This window comes from Babylonia areolata, chromosome 18 (genome assembly GCF_041734735.1).
Source record: "Babylonia areolata isolate BAREFJ2019XMU chromosome 18, ASM4173473v1, whole genome shotgun sequence".
NCBI lineage: Eukaryota > Metazoa > Mollusca > Gastropoda > Neogastropoda > Buccinidae > Babylonia > Babylonia areolata.
This window is the reverse complement of record NC_134893.1, coordinates 74,323,674-74,341,037: the sequence shown is the minus strand read 5'-3', so window position 1 is coordinate 74,341,037 and position 17,364 is coordinate 74,323,674. Positions and strand designations below refer to the sequence as shown.

The 17,364-nt window shown below is 48.4% G+C and overlaps 1 protein-coding gene across 1 annotated transcript in view; it reads right to left on the bottom strand.

The window, feature by feature from the left end:
* LOC143293093 (nuclear factor NF-kappa-B p105 subunit-like) overlaps nt 1-17,364 on the bottom strand; it is a 133,886-nt gene that overhangs the window by 39,581 nt on the left and 76,941 nt on the right. The gene's annotated exons all lie outside the window — the stretch shown is intronic.

Genomic DNA, 17,364 nt, shown 5'->3' with positions numbered 1-17,364 from the left:
ATAGTGCTGTATAGTGTCTGTCATCTGTTCTCCACCTGTCACACACACATAGTGCTGTATGGTCTGTCATCTGTTCATCACCTGTCACACACATCCTGCTGTATGGTGTCTGTCATCTGTTCTCCACCTGTCACACACACATAGTGCTGTAAGGTGTCAGTCATCTGTTCTCCACCTGTCACACACACATAGTGCTGTATGGTGTCTGTCATCTGTTCTCCACCTGTCACACACACATCCTGCTGTAAGGTGTCAGTCATCTGTTCTCCACCTGTCACACACACATCCTGCTGTATGGTGTCTGTCATCTGTTCTCCACCTGTCACACACACATAGTGCTGTATGGTCTGTCATCTGTTCTCTACCTGTCACACACATAGTGCTGTAAGGTGTCAGTCATCTGTTCTCCACCTGTCACACACACATAGTGCTGTATGGTCTGTCATCTGTTCTCCACCTGTCACACACACATCCTGCTGTAAGGTGTCAGTCATCTGTTCTCCACCTGTCACACACACATCCTGCTGTATGGTGTCTGTCATCTGTTCTCCACCTGTCACACACACATAGTGCTGTATGGTCTGTCATCTGTTCTCCACCTGTCACACACATAGTGCTGTAAGGTGTCTGTCATCTGTTCTCCACCTGTCACACACACATAGTGCTGTATGGTCTGTCATCTGTTCTCCACCTGCCACACACACATAGTGCTGTATGGTCTGTCATCTGTTCTCCACCTGTCACACACATCCTGCTGTAAGGTGTCTGTCATCTGTTCTCCACCTGTCACACACACATAGTGCTGTAAGGTGTCTGTCATCTGTTCTCCACCTGTCACACACATCCTGCTGTAAGGTGTCTGTCATCTGTTCTCCACCTGTCACACACACATAGTGCTTTAAGGTGTCTGTCATCTGTTCTCCACCTGTCACACACACATAGTGCTGTATGGTGTCTGTCATCTGTTCTCCACCTGTCACACACACATCCTGCTGTAAGGTGTCAGTCATCTGTTCTCCACCTGTCACACACACATCCTGCTGTATGGTGTCTGTCATCTGTTCTCCACCTGTCACACACACATAGTGCTGTAAGGTGTCTGTCATCTGTTCTCCACCTGTCACACACACATACTGCTGTATGGTCTGTCATCTGTTCTCTACCTGTCACACACACATAGTCCTGTAAGGTGTCTGTCATCTGTTCTCCACCTGTCACACACACATAGTGCTGTATGGTCTGTCATCTGTTCTCCACCTGTCACACACACATAGTGCAGTATGGTCTGTCATCTGTTCTCCACCTGTCACACACACATCCTGCTGTAAGGTGTCTGTCATCTGTTCTCCACCTGTCACACACACATCCTGCTGTATGGTGTCTGTCATCTGTTCTCCACCTGTCACACACACATCCTGCTGTATGGTGTCTGTCATCTGTTCTCCACCTGTCACACACACATAGTGCTGTATGGTCTGTCATCTGTTCTCCACCTGTCACACACACATACTGCTGTATGGTGTCTGTCATCTGTTCTCCACCTGTCACACACACATCCTGCTGTATGGTGTCAGTCATCTGTTCTCCACCTGTCACACACATAGTGCTGTATGGTCTGTCATCTGTTCTCCACCTGTCACACACACATAGTGCTGTAAGGTGTCTGTCATCTGTTCTCCACCTGTCACACACACATCCTGCTGTATGGTGTCTGTCATCTGTTCTCCACCTGTCACACACATCCTGCTGTATGGTGTCTGTCATCTGTTCTCCACCTGTCACACACATAGTGCTGTATGGTCTGTCATCTGTTCTCCACCTGTCACACACACAAAGTGCTGTAAGGTGTCTGTCATCTGTTCTCCACCTGTCACACACACATCCTGCTGTATGGTGTCTGTCATCTGTTCTCCACCTGTCACACACACATCCTGCTGTATGGTGACTGTCATCTGTTCTCCACCTGTCACACACACATCCTGCTGTATGGTGTCTGTCATCTGTTCTCCACCTGTCACACACACATCCTGCTGTAAGGTGTCAGTCATCTGTTCTCCACCTGTCACACACACATAGTGCTGTAAGGTGTCTGTCATCTGTTCTCCACCTGTCACACACACAAAGTGCTGTAAGGTGTCTGTCATCTGTTCTCCACCTGTCACACACACATCCTGCTGTAAGGTGTCTGTCATCTGTTCTCCACCTGTCACACACATATAGTGCTGTAAGGTGTCTGTCATCTGTTCTCCACCTGTCACACACATAGTGCTGTAAGGTGTCTGTCATCTGTTCTCCACCTGTCACACACATCCTGCTGTAAGGTGTCTGTCATCTGTTCTCCACCTGTCACACACATATAGTGCTGTAAGGTGTCTGTCATCTGTTCTCCACCTGTCACACACACATAGTGCTGTATGGTCTGTCATCTGTTCTCCACCTGTTACACACATCCTGCTGTAAGGTGTCTGTCATCTGTTCTCCACCTGTCACACACACATAGTGCTGTAAGGTGTCTGTCATCTGTTCTCCACCTGTCACACACATCCTGCTGTAAGGTGTGTGTCATCTGTTCTCCACCTGTCACACACATATAGTGCTGTAAGGTGTCTGTCATCTGTTCTCCACCTGTCACACACACATCCTGCTGTATGGTGTCTGTCATCTGTTCTCCACCTGTCACACACATCCTGCTGTAAGGTGTCTGTCATCTGTTCTCCACCTGTCACACACATATAGTGCTGTAAGGTGTCTGTCATCTGTTCTCCACCTGTCACACACACATAGTGCTGTATGGTGTCTGTCATCTGTTCTCCACCTGTCACACACACATCCTGCTGTAAGGTGTCTGTCATCTGTTCTCCACCTGTCACACACATCCTGCTGTAAGGTGTCTGTCATCTGTTCTCCACCTGTCACACACACATAGTGCTGTATGGTGTCTGTCATCTGTTCTCCACCTGTCACACACACACATCCTGCTGTATGGTGTCTGTCATCTGTTCTCCACCTGTCACACACACATAGTGCTGTATGGTCTGTCATCTGTTCTCCACCTGTCACACACACATCCTGCTGTATGGTGTCTGTCATCTGTTCTCCACCTGTCACACACATAGTGCTGTAAGGTGTGTGTCATCTGTTCTCCACCTGTCACACACATAGTGCTGTATGGTGTCTGTCATCTGTTCTCCACCTGTCACACACACATAGTGCTGTATGGTCTGTCATCTGTTCATCACCTGTCACACACACATCACGCTGTATGGTGTCTGTCATCTGTTCTCCACCTGTCACACACATAGTGCTGTAAGGTGTGTGTCATCTGTTCTCCACCTGTCACACACATATAGTGCTGTATGGTGTCTGTCATCTGTTCTCCACCTGTCACACACACATAGTGCTGTATCGTCTGTCATCTGTTCATCACCTGTCACACACATCCTGCTGTATGGTGTCTGTCATCTGTTCTCCACCTGTCACACACACATAGTGCTGTAAGGTGTCAGTCATCTGTTCTCCACCTGTCACACACACATAGTGCTGTATGGTGTCTGTCATCTGTTCTCCACCTGTCACACACACATCCTGCTGTATGGTCTGTCATCTGTTCTCCACCTGTCACACACACAGAGTGCTGTAAGGTGTCTGTCATCTGTTCTCCACCTGTCACACACACATCCTGCTGTATGGTGTCTGTCATCTGTTCTCCACCTGTCACACACACATAGTGCTGTATGGTCTGTCATCTGTTCTCCACCTGTCACACACATAGTGCTGTAAGGTGTCTGTCATCTGTTCTCCACCTGTCACACACACATAGTGCTGTATGGTCTGTCATCTGTTCTCCACCTGTCACACACACATCCTGCTGTATGGTGTCTGTCATCTGTTCTCCACCTGTCACACACACATAGTGCTGTAAGGTGTCTGTCATCTGTTCTCCACCTGTCACACACACATACTGCTGTATGGTCTGTCATCTGTTCTCTACCTGTCACACACACATAGTCCTGTAAGGTGTCTGTCAACTGTTCTCCACCTGTCACACACACATAGTGCTGTATGGTCTGTCATCTGTTCTCCACCTGTCACACACACATAGTGCAGTATGGTCTGTCATCTGTTCTCCACCTGTCACACACACATCCTGCTGTAAGGTGTCTGTCATCTGTTCTCCACCTGTCACACACACATCCTGCTGTATGGTGTCTGTCATCTGTTCTCCACCTGTCACACACACATCCTGCTGTATGGTGTCTGTCATCTGTTCTCCACCTGTCACACACACATAGTGCTGTATGGTCTGTCATCTGTTCTCCACCTGTCACACACACATACTGCTGTATGGTGTCTGTCATCTGTTCTCCACCTGTCACACACACATCCTGCTGTATGGTGTCAGTCATCTGTTCTCCACCTGTCACACACATAGTGCTGTATGGTCTGTCATCTGTTCTCCACCTGTCACACACACATAGTGCTGTAAGGTGTCTGTCATCTGTTCTCCACCTGTCACACACACATCCTGCTGTATGGTGTCTGTCATCTGTTCTCCACCTGTCACACACATCCTGCTGTATGGTGTCTGTCATCTGTTCTCCACCTGTCACACACATAGTGCTGTATGGTCTGTCATCTGTTCTCCACCTGTCACACACACAAAGTGCTGTAAGGTGTCTGTCATCTGTTCTCCACCTGTCACACACACATCCTGCTGTATGGTGTCTGTCATCTGTTCTCCACCTGTCACACACACATCCTGCTGTATGGTGACTGTCATCTGTTCTCCACCTGTCACACACACATCCTGCTGTATGGTGTCTGTCATCTGTTCTCCACCTGTCACACACACATCCTGCTGTAAGGTGTCAGTCATCTGTTCTCCACCTGTCACACACACATAGTGCTGTAAGGTGTCTGTCATCTGTTCTCCACCTGTCACACACACAAAGTGCTGTAAGGTGTCTGTCATCTGTTCTCCACCTGTCACACACACATCCTGCTGTAAGGTGTCTGTCATCTGTTCTCCACCTGTCACACACATATAGTGCTGTAAGGTGTCTGTCATCTGTTCTCCACCTGTCACACACATAGTGCTGTAAGGTGTCTGTCATCTGTTCTCCACCTGTCACACACATCCTGCTGTAAGGTGTCTGTCATCTGTTCTCCACCTGTCACACACACATCCTGCTGTATGGTGACTGTCATCTGTTCTCCACCTGTCACACACACATCCTGCTGTATGGTGTCTGTCATCTGTTCTCCACCTGTCACACACACATCCTGCTGTAAGGTGTCAGTCATCTGTTCTCCACCTGTCACACACACATAGTGCTGTAAGGTGTCTGTCATCTGTTCTCCACCTGTCACACACACAAAGTGCTGTAAGGTGTCTGTCATCTGTTCTCCACCTGTCACACACACATCCTGCTGTAAGGTGTCTGTCATCTGTTCTCCACCTGTCACACACATATAGTGCTGTAAGGTGTCTGTCATCTGTTCTCCACCTGTCACACACATAGTGCTGTAAGGTGTCTGTCATCTGTTCTCCACCTGTCACACACATCCTGCTGTAAGGTGTCTGTCATCTGTTCTCCACCTGTCACACACATATAGTGCTGTAAGGTGTCTGTCATCTGTTCTCCACCTGTCACACACACATAGTGCTGTATGGTCTGTCATCTGTTCTCCACCTGTTACACACATCCTGCTGTAAGGTGTCTGTCATCTGTTCTCCACCTGTCACACACACATAGTGCTGTAAGGTGTCTGTCATCTGTTCTCCACCTGTCACACACATCCTGCTGTAAGGTGTGTGTCATCTGTTCTCCACCTGTCACACACATATAGTGCTGTAAGGTGTCTGTCATCTGTTCTCCACCTGTCACACACATCCTGCTGTAAGGTGTCTGTCATCTGTTCTCCACCTGTCACACACATATAGTGCTGTAAGGTGTCTGTCATCTGTTCTCCACCTGTCACACACACATAGTGCTGTATGGTGTCTGTCATCTGTTCTCCACCTGTCACACACACATCCTGCTGTAAGGTGTCTGTCATCTGTTCTCCACCTGTCACACACATCCTGCTGTAAGGTGTCTGTCATCTGTTCTCCACCTGTCACACACACATAGTGCTGTATGGTGTCTGTCATCTGTTCTCCACCTGTCACACACACACATCCTGCTGTATGGTGTCTGTCATCTGTTCTCCACCTGTCACACACACATAGTGCTGTATGGTCTGTCATCTGTTCTCCACCTGTCACACACACATCCTGCTGTATGGTGTCTGTCATCTGTTCTCCACCTGTCACACACATAGTGCTGTAAGGTGTGTGTCATCTGTTCTCCACCTGTCACACACATAGTGCTGTATGGTGTCTGTCATCTGTTCTCCACCTGTCACACACACATAGTGCTGTATGGTCTGTCATCTGTTCATCACCTGTCACACACACATCACGCTGTATGGTGTCTGTCATCTGTTCTCCACCTGTCACACACATAGTGCTGTAAGGTGTGTGTCATCTGTTCTCCACCTGTCACACACATATAGTGCTGTATGGTGTCTGTCATCTGTTCTCCACCTGTCACACACACATAGTGCTGTATGGTCTGTCATCTGTTCATCACCTGTCACACACATCCTGCTGTATGGTGTCTGTCATCTGTTCTCCACCTGTCACACACACATAGTGCTGTAAGGTGTCAGTCATCTGTTCTCCACCTGTCACACACACATAGTGCTGTATGGTGTCTGTCATCTGTTCTCCACCTGTCACACACACATCCTGCTGTATGGTCTGTCATCTGTTCTCCACCTGTCACACACACATAGTGCTGTATGGTGTCTGTCATCTGTTCTCCACCTGTCACACACACATCCTGCTGTAAGGTGTCAGTCATCTGTTCTCCACCTGTCACACACACATCCTGCTGTATGGTGTCTGTCATCTGTTCTCCACCTGTCACACACACATAGTGCTGTAAGGTGTCTGTCATCTGTTCTCCACCTGTCACACACACATACTGCTGTATGGTCTGTCATCTGTTCTCTACCTGTCACACACACATAGTCCTGTAAGGTGTCTGTCAACTGTTCTCCACCTGTCACACACACATAGTGCTGTATGGTCTGTCATCTGTTCTCCACCTGTCACACACACATAGTGCAGTATGGTCTGTCATCTGTTCTCCACCTGTCACACACACATCCTGCTGTAAGGTGTCTGTCATCTGTTCTCCACCTGTCACACACACATCCTGCTGTATGGTGTCTGTCATCTGTTCTCCACCTGTCACACACACATCCTGCTGTATGGTGTCTGTCATCTGTTCTCCACCTGTCACACACACATAGTGCTGTATGGTCTGTCATCTGTTCTCCACCTGTCACACACACATACTGCTGTATGGTGTCTGTCATCTGTTCTCCACCTGTCACACACACATCCTGCTGTATGGTGTCAGTCATCTGTTCTCCACCTGTCACACACATAGTGCTGTATGGTCTGTCATCTGTTCTCCACCTGTCACACACACATAGTGCTGTAAGGTGTCTGTCATCTGTTCTCCACCTGTCACACACACATCCTGCTGTATGGTGTCTGTCATCTGTTCTCCACCTGTCACACACATCCTGCTGTATGGTGTCTGTCATCTGTTCTCCACCTGTCACACACATAGTGCTGTATGGTCTGTCATCTGTTCTCCACCTGTCACACACACAAAGTGCTGTAAGGTGTCTGTCATCTGTTCTCCACCTGTCACACACACATCCTGCTGTATGGTGTCTGTCATCTGTTCTCCACCTGTCACACACACATCCTGCTGTATGGTGACTGTCATCTGTTCTCCACCTGTCACACACACATCCTGCTGTATGGTGTCTGTCATCTGTTCTCCACCTGTCACACACACATCCTGCTGTAAGGTGTCAGTCATCTGTTCTCCACCTGTCACACAAACATAGTGCTGTAAGGTGTCTGTCATCTGTTCTCCACCTGTCACACACACAAAGTGCTGTAAGGTGTCTGTCATCTGTTCTCCACCTGTCACACACACATCCTGCTGTAAGGTGTCTGTCATCTGTTCTCCACCTGTCACACACATATAGTGCTGTAAGGTGTCTGTCATCTGTTCTCCACCTGTCACACACATAGTGCTGTAAGGTGTCTGTCATCTGTTCTCCACCTGTCACACACATCCTGCTGTAAGGTGTCTGTCATCTGTTCTCCACCTGTCACACACACATCCTGCTGTATGGTGACTGTCATCTGTTCTCCACCTGTCACACACACATCCTGCTGTATGGTGTCTGTCATCTGTTCTCCACCTGTCACACACACATCCTGCTGTAAGGTGTCAGTCATCTGTTCTCCACCTGTCACACACACATAGTGCTGTAAGGTGTCTGTCATCTGTTCTCCACCTGTCACACACACAAAGTGCTGTAAGGTGTCTGTCATCTGTTCTCCACCTGTCACACACACATCCTGCTGTAAGGTGTCTGTCATCTGTTCTCCACCTGTCACACACATATAGTGCTGTAAGGTGTCTGTCATCTGTTCTCCACCTGTCACACACATAGTGCTGTAAGGTGTCTGTCATCTGTTCTCCACCTGTCACACACATCCTGCTGTAAGGTGTCTGTCATCTGTTCTCCACCTGTCACACACATATAGTGCTGTAAGGTGTCTGTCATCTGTTCTCCACCTGTCACACACACATAGTGCTGTATGGTCTGTCATCTGTTCTCCACCTGTTACACACATCCTGCTGTAAGGTGTCTGTCATCTGTTCTCCACCTGTCACACACACATAGTGCTGTAAGGTGTCTGTCATCTGTTCTCCACCTGTCACACACATCCTGCTGTAAGGTGTGTGTCATCTGTTCTCCACCTGTCACACACATATAGTGCTGTAAGGTGTCTGTCATCTGTTCTCCACCTGTCACACACATCCTGCTGTAAGGTGTCTGTCATCTGTTCTCCACCTGTCACACACATATAGTGCTGTAAGGTGTCTGTCATCTGTTCTCCACCTGTCACACACACATCCTGCTGTAAGGTGTCTGTCATCTGTTCTCCACCTGTCACACACATCCTGCTGTAAGGTGTCTGTCATCTGTTCTCCACCTGTCACACACACATAGTGCTGTATGGTGTCTGTCATCTGTTCTCCACCTGTCACACACACACATCCTGCTGTATGGTGTCTGTCATCTGTTCTCCACCTGTCACACACACATAGTGCTGTATGGTCTGTCATCTGTTCTCCACCTGTCACACACACATCCTGCTGTATGGTGTCTGTCATCTGTTCTCCACCTGTCACACACATAGTGCTGTAAGGTGTGTGTCATCTGTTCTCCACCTGTCACACACATAGTGCTGTATGGTGTCTGTCATCTGTTCTCCACCTGTCACACACACATAGTGCTGTATGGTCTGTCATCTGTTCATCACCTGTCACACACACATCACGCTGTATGGTGTCTGTCATCTGTTCTCCACCTGTCACACACATAGTGCTGTAAGGTGTGTGTCATCTGTTCTCCACCTGTCACACACATATAGTGCTGTATGGTGTCTGTCATCTGTTCTCCACCTGTCACACACACATAGTGCTGTATGGTCTGTCATCTGTTCATCACCTGTCACACACATCCTGCTGTATGGTGTCTGTCATCTGTTCTCCACCTGTCACACACACATAGTGCTGTAAGGTGTCAGTCATCTGTTCTCCACCTGTCACACACACATAGTGCTGTATGGTGTCTGTCATCTGTTCTCCACCTGTCACACACACATCCTGCTGTATGGTCTGTCATCTGTTCTCCACCTGTCACACACACATAGTGCTGTAAGGTGTCAGTCATCTGTTCTCCACCTGTCACACACACATCCTGCTGTATGGTGTCTGTCATCTGTTCTCCACCTGTCACACACACATAGTGCTGTATGGTCTGTCATCTGTTCTCCACCTGTCACACACATAGTGCTGTAAGGTGTCTGTCATCTGTTCTCCACTTGTCACACACACATAGTGCTGTATGGTCTGTCATCTGTTCTCCACCTGTCACACACACATAGTGCTGTATGGTCTGTCATCTGTTCTCCACCTGTCACACACATCCTGCTGTAAGGTGTCTGTCATCTGTTCTCCACCTGTCACACACACATAGTGCTGTAAGGTGTCTGTCATCTGTTCTCCACCTGTCACACACATCCTGCTGTAAGGTGTCTGTCATCTGTTCTCCACCTGTCACACACACATAGTGCTGTAAGGTGTCTGTCATCTGTTCTCCACCTGTCACACACACATAGTGCTGTATGGTGTCTGTCATCTGTTCTCCACCTGTCACACACACATCCTGCTGTAAGGTGTCAGTCATCTGTTCTCCACCTGTCACACACACATCCTGCTGTATGGTGTCTGTCATCTGTTCTCCACCTGTCACACACACATAGTGCTGTAAGGTGTCTGTCATCTGTTCTCCACCTGTCACACACACATACTGCTGTATGGTCTGTCATCTGTTCTCTACCTGTCACACACACATAGTGCTGTAAGGTGTCTGTCATCTGTTCTCCACCTGTCACACACACATAGTGCAGTATGGTCTGTCATCTGTTCTCCACCTGTCACACACACAGAGTGCTGTAAGGTGTCAGTCATCTGTTCTCCACCTGTCACACACACATCCTGCTGTATGGTGTCTGTCATCTGTTCTCCACCTGTCACACACACATAGTGCTGTATGGTCTGTCATCTGTTCTCCACCTGTCACACACATAGTGCTGTAAGGTGTCTGTCATCTGTTCTCCACCTGTCACACACACATAGTGCTGTATGGTCTGTCATCTGTTCTCCACCTGTCACACACACATAGTGCTGTATGGTCTGTCATCTGTTCTCCACCTGTCACACACATCCTGCTGTAAGGTGTCTGTCATCTGTTCTCCACCTGTCACACACACATAGTGCTGTAAGGTGTCTGTCATCTGTTCTCCACCTGTCACACACATCCTGCTGTAAGGTGTCTGTCATCTGTTCTCCACCTGTCACACACACATAGTGCTTTAAGGTGTCTGTCATCTGTTCTCCACCTGTCACACACACATAGTGCTGTATGGTGTCTGTCATCTGTTCTCCACCTGTCACACACACATCCTGCTGTAAGGTGTCAGTCATCTGTTCTCCACCTGTCACACACACATCCTGCTGTATGGTGTCTGTCATCTGTTCTCCACCTGTCACACACACATAGTGCTGTAAGGTGTCTGTCATCTGTTCTCCACCTGTCACACACACATACTGCTGTATGGTCTGTCATCTGTTCTCTACCTGTCACACACACATAGTGCTGTAAGGTGTCTGTCATCTGTTCTCCACCTGTCACACACACATAGTGCTGTATGGTCTGTCATCTGTTCTCCACCTGTCACACACACATAGTGCAGTATGGTCTGTCATCTGTTCTCCACCTGTCACACACACATCCTGCTGTAAGGTGTCTGTCATCTGTTCTCCACCTGTCACACACACATCCTGCTGTATGGTGTCTGTCATCTGTTCTCCACCTGTCACACACACATCCTGCTGTATGGTGTCTGTCATCTGTTCTCCACCTGTCACACACACATAGTGCTGTATGGTCTGTCATCTGTTCTCCACCTGTCACACACACATACTGCTGTATGGTGTCTGTCATGTGTTCTCCACCTGTCACACACACATCCTGCTGTATGGTGTCAGTCATCTGTTCTCCACCTGTCACACACATAGTGCTGTATGGTCTGTCATCTGTTCTCCACCTGTCACACACACATAGTGCTGTAAGGTGTCTGTCATCTGTTCTCCACCTGTCACACACACATCCTGCTGTATGGTGTCTGTCATCTGTTCTCCACCTGTCACACACATCCTGCTGTATGGTGTCTGTCATCTGTTCTCCACCTGTCACACACATAGTGCTGTATGGTCTGTCATCTGTTCTCCACCTGTCACACACACAAAGTGCTGTAAGGTGTCTGTCATCTGTTCTCCACCTGTCACACACACATCCTGCTGTATGGTGTCTGTCATCTGTTCTCCACCTGTCACACACACATCCTGCTGTATGGTGACTGTCATCTGTTCTCCACCTGTCACACACACATCCTGCTGTATGGTGTCTGTCATCTGTTCTCCACCTGTCACACACACATCCTGCTGTAAGGTGTCAGTCATCTGTTCTCCACCTGTCACACACACATAGTGCTGTAAGGTGTCTGTCATCTGTTCTCCACCTGTCACACACACAAAGTGCTGTAAGGTGTCTGTCATCTGTTCTCCACCTGTCACACACACATCCTGCTGTAAGGTGTCTGTCATCTGTTCTCCACCTGTCACACACATATAGTGCTGTAAGGTGTCTGTCATCTGTTCTCCACCTGTCACACACATAGTGCTGTAAGGTGTCTGTCATCTGTTCTCCACCTCTCACACATATGCTGCTGTAAGGTGTCTGTCATCTGTTCTCCACCTGTCACACACATATAGTGCTGTAAGGTGTCTGTCATCTGTTCTCCACCTGTCACACACACATAGTGCTGTATGGTCTGTCATCTGTTCTCCACCTGTTACACACATCCTGCTGTAAGGTGTCTGTCATCTGTTCTCCACCTGTCACACACACATAGTGCTGTAAGGTGTCTGTCATCTGTTCTCCACCTGTCACACACATCCTGCTGTAAGGTGTGTGTCATCTGTTCTCCACCTGTCACACACATATAGTGCTGTAAGGTGTCTGTCATCTGTTCTCCACCTGTCACACACACATCCTGCTGTATGGTGTCTGTCATCTGTTCTCCACCTGTCACACACATCCTGCTGTAAGGTGTCTGTCATCTGTTCTCCACCTGTCACACACATATAGTGCTGTAAGGTGTCTGTCATCTGTTCTCCACCTGTCACACACACATAGTGCTGTATGGTGTCTGTCATCTGTTCTCCACCTGTCACACACACATCCTGCTGTAAGGTGTCTATCATCTGTTCTCCACCTGTCACACACATCCTGCTGTAAGGTGTCTGTCATCTGTTCTCCACCTGTCACACACACATAGTGCTGTATGGTGTCTGTCATCTGTTCTCCACCTGTCACACACACACATCCTGCTGTATGGTGTCTGTCATCTGTTCTCCACCTGTCACACACACATAGTGCTGTATGGTCTGTCATCTGTTCTCCACCTGTCACACACACATCCTGCTGTATGGTGTCTGTCATCTGTTCTCCACCTGTCACACACATAGTGCTGTAAGGTGTGTGTCATCTGTTCTCCACCTGTCACACACATAGTGCTGTATGGTGTCTGTCATCTGTTCTCCACCTGTCACACACACATAGTGCTGTATGGTCTGTCATCTGTTCATCACCTGTCACACACACATCACGCTGTATGGTGTCTGTCATCTGTTCTCCACCTGTCACACACATAGTGCTGTAAGGTGTGTGTCATCTGTTCTCCACCTGTCACACACATATAGTGCTGTATGGTGTCTGTCATCTGTTCTCCACCTGTCACACACACATAGTGCTGTATGGTCTGTCATCTGTTCATCACCTGTCACACACATCCTGCTGTATGGTGTCTGTCATCTGTTCTCCACCTGTCACACACACATAGTGCTGTAAGGTGTCAGTCATCTGTTCTCCACCTGTCACACACACATAGTGCTGTATGGTGTCTGTCATCTGTTCTCCACCTGTCACACACACATCCTGCTGTATGGTCTGTCATCTGTTCTCCACCTGTCACACACACATAGTGCTGTAAGGTGTCAGTCATCTGTTCTCCACCTGTCACACACACATCCTGCTGTATGGTGTCTGTCATCTGTTCTCCACCTGTCACACACACATAGTGCTGTATGGTCTGTCATCTGTTCTCCACCTGTCACACACATAGTGCTGTAAGGTGTCTGTCATCTGTTCTCCACCTGTCACACACACATAGTGCTGTACGGTCTGTCATCTGTTCTCCACCTGTCACACACACATAGTGCTGTATGGTCTGTCATCTGTTCTCCACCTGTCACACACATCCTGCTGTAAGGTGTCTGTCATCTGTTCTCCACCTGTCACACACACATAGTGCTGTATGGTGTCTGTCATCTGTTCTCCACCTGTCACACACACATCCTGCTGTAAGGTGTCAGTCATCTGTTCTCCACCTGTCACACACACATCCTGCTGTATGGTGTCTGTCATCTGTTCTCCACCTGTCACACACACATAGTGCTGTAAGGTGTCTGTCATCTGTTCTCCACCTGTCACACACACATACTGCTGTATGGTCTGTCATCTGTTCTCTACCTGTCACACACACATAGTGCTGTAAGGTGTCTGTCATCTGTTCTCCACCTGTCACACACACATAGTGCAGTATGGTCTGTCATCTGTTCTCCACCTGTCACACACACAGAGTGCTGTAAGGTGTCTGTCATCTGTTCTCCACCTGTCACACACACATAGTGCTGTAAGGTGTCAGTCATCTGTTCTCCACCTGTCACACACACATCCTGCTGTATGGTGTCTGTCATCTGTTCTCCACCTGTCACACACACATAGTGATGTATGGTCTGTCATCTGTTCTCCACCTGTCACACACATAGTGCTGTAAGGTGTCTGTCATCTGTTCTCCACCTGTCACACACACATAGTGCTGTATGGTCTGTCATCTGTTCTCCACCTGTCACACACACATAGTGCTGTATGGTCTGTCATCTGTTCTCCACCTGTCACACACATCCTGCTGTAAGGTGTCTGTCATCTGTTCTCCACCTGTCACACACACATAGTGCTGTAAGGTGTCTGTCATCTGTTCTCCACCTGTCACACACATCCTGCTGTAAGGTGTCTGTCATCTGTTCTCCACCTGTCACACACACATAGTGCTGTAAGGTGTCTGTCATCTGTTCTCCACCTGTCACACACACATAGTGCTGTATGGTGTCTGTCATCTGTTCTCCACCTGTCACACACACATCCTGCTGTAAGGTGTCAGTCATCTGTTCTCCACCTGTCACACACACATCCTGCTGTATGGTGTCTGTCATCTGTTCTCCACCTGTCACACACACATAGTGCTGTAAGGTGTCTGACATCTGTTCTCCACCTGTCACACACACATACTGCTGTATGGTCTGTCATCTGTTCTCTACCTGTCACACACACATAGTGCTGTAAGGTGTCTGTCATCTGTTCTCCACCTGTCACACACACATAGTGCAGTATGGTCTGTCATCTGTTCTCCACCTGTCACACACACATCCTGCTGTAAGGTGTCTGTCATCTGTTCTCCACCTGTCACACACACATCCTGCTGTATGGTGTCTGTCATCTGTTCTCCACCTGTCACACACACATAGTGCTGTATGGTCTGTCATCTGTTCTCCACCTGTCACACACACATACTGCTGTATGGTGTCTGTCATCTGTTCTCCACCTGTCACACACACATCCTGCTGTATGGTGTCAGTCATCTGTTCTCCACCTGTCACACACATAGTGCTGTATGGTCTGTCATCTGTTCTCCACCTGTCACACACACATAGTGCTGTAAGGTGTCTGTCATCTGTTCTCCACCTGTCACACACACATCCTGCTGTATGGTGTCTGTCATCTGTTCTCCACCTGTCACACACATCCTGCTGTATGGTGTCTGTCATCTGTTCTCCACCTTTCACACACATAGTGCTGTATGGTCTGTCATCTGTTCTCCACCTGTCACACACACAAAGTGCTGTAAGGTGTCTGTCATCTGTTCTCCACCTGTCACACACACATCCTGCTGTATGGTGTCTGTCATCTGTTCTCCACCTGTCACACACACATCCTGCTGTATGGTGACTGTCATCTGTTCTCCACCTGTCACACACACATCCTGCTGTATGGTGTCTGTCATCTGTTCTCCACCTGTCACACACACATCCTGCTGTAAGGTGTCAGTCATCTGTTCTCCACCTGTCACACACACATAGTGCTGTAAGGTGTCTGTCATCTGTTCTCCACCTGTCACACACACAAAGTGCTGTAAGGTGTCTGTCATCTGTTCTCCACCTGTCACACACACATCCTGCTGTAAGGTGTCTGTCATCTGTTCTCCACCTGTCACACACATATAGTGCTGTAAGGTGTCTGTCATCTGTTCTCCACCTGTCACACACATAGTGCTGTAAGGTGTCTGTCATCCGTTCTCCACCTGTCACACACATCCTGCTGTAAGGTGTCTGTCATCTGTTCTCCACCTGTCACACACATATAGTGCTGTAAGGTGTCTGTCATCTGTTCTCCACCTGTCACACACACATAGTGCTGTATGGTCTGTCATCTGTTCTCCACCTGTTACACACATCCTGCTGTAAGGTGTCTGTCATCTGTTCTCCACCTGTCACACACACATAGTGCTGTAAGGTGTCTGTCATCTGTTCTCCACCTGTCACACACATCCTGCTGTAAGGTGTGTGTCATCTGTTCTCCACCTGTCACACACATATAGTGCTGTAAGGTGTCTGTCATCTGTTCTCCACCTGTCACACATATATAGTGCTGTAAGGTGTCTGTCATCTGTTCTCCACCTGTCACACACACATCCTGCTGTAAGGTGTCTGTCATCTGTTCTCCACCTGTCACACACACATAGTGCTGTATGGTGTCTGTCATCTGTTCTCCACCTGTCACACACATCCTGCTGTAAGGTGTCTGTCATCTGTTCTCCACCTGTCACACACATATAGTGCTGTAAGGTGTCTGTCATCTGTTCTCCACCTGTCACACACACATAGTGCTGTATGGTGTCTGTCATCTGTTCTCCACCTGTCACACACACATCCTGCTGTAAGGTGTCTGTCATCTGTTCTCCACCTGTCACACACATCCTGCTGTAAGGTGTCTGTCATCTGTTCTCCACCTGTCACACACACATAGTGCTGTATGGTGTCTGTCATCTGTTCTCCACCTGTCACACACACACATCCTGCTGTATGGTGTCTGTCATCTGTTCTCCACCTGTCACACACACATAGTGCTGTATGGTCTGTCATCTGTTCTCCACCTGTCACACACACATCCTGCTGTATGGTGTCTGTCATCTGTTCTCCACCTGTCACACACACATAGTGCTGTATGGTCTGTCATCTGTTCTCCACCTGTCACACACATCCTTCTGTATGGTGACTGTCATTTGTTCTCCACCTGTCACACACACATAGTGCTGTAAGGTGTCTGTCATTTGTTCTCCACCTGTCACACACACATACTGCTGTATGGTGTCTGTCATCTGTTCTCCACCTGTCACACACACATCCTGCT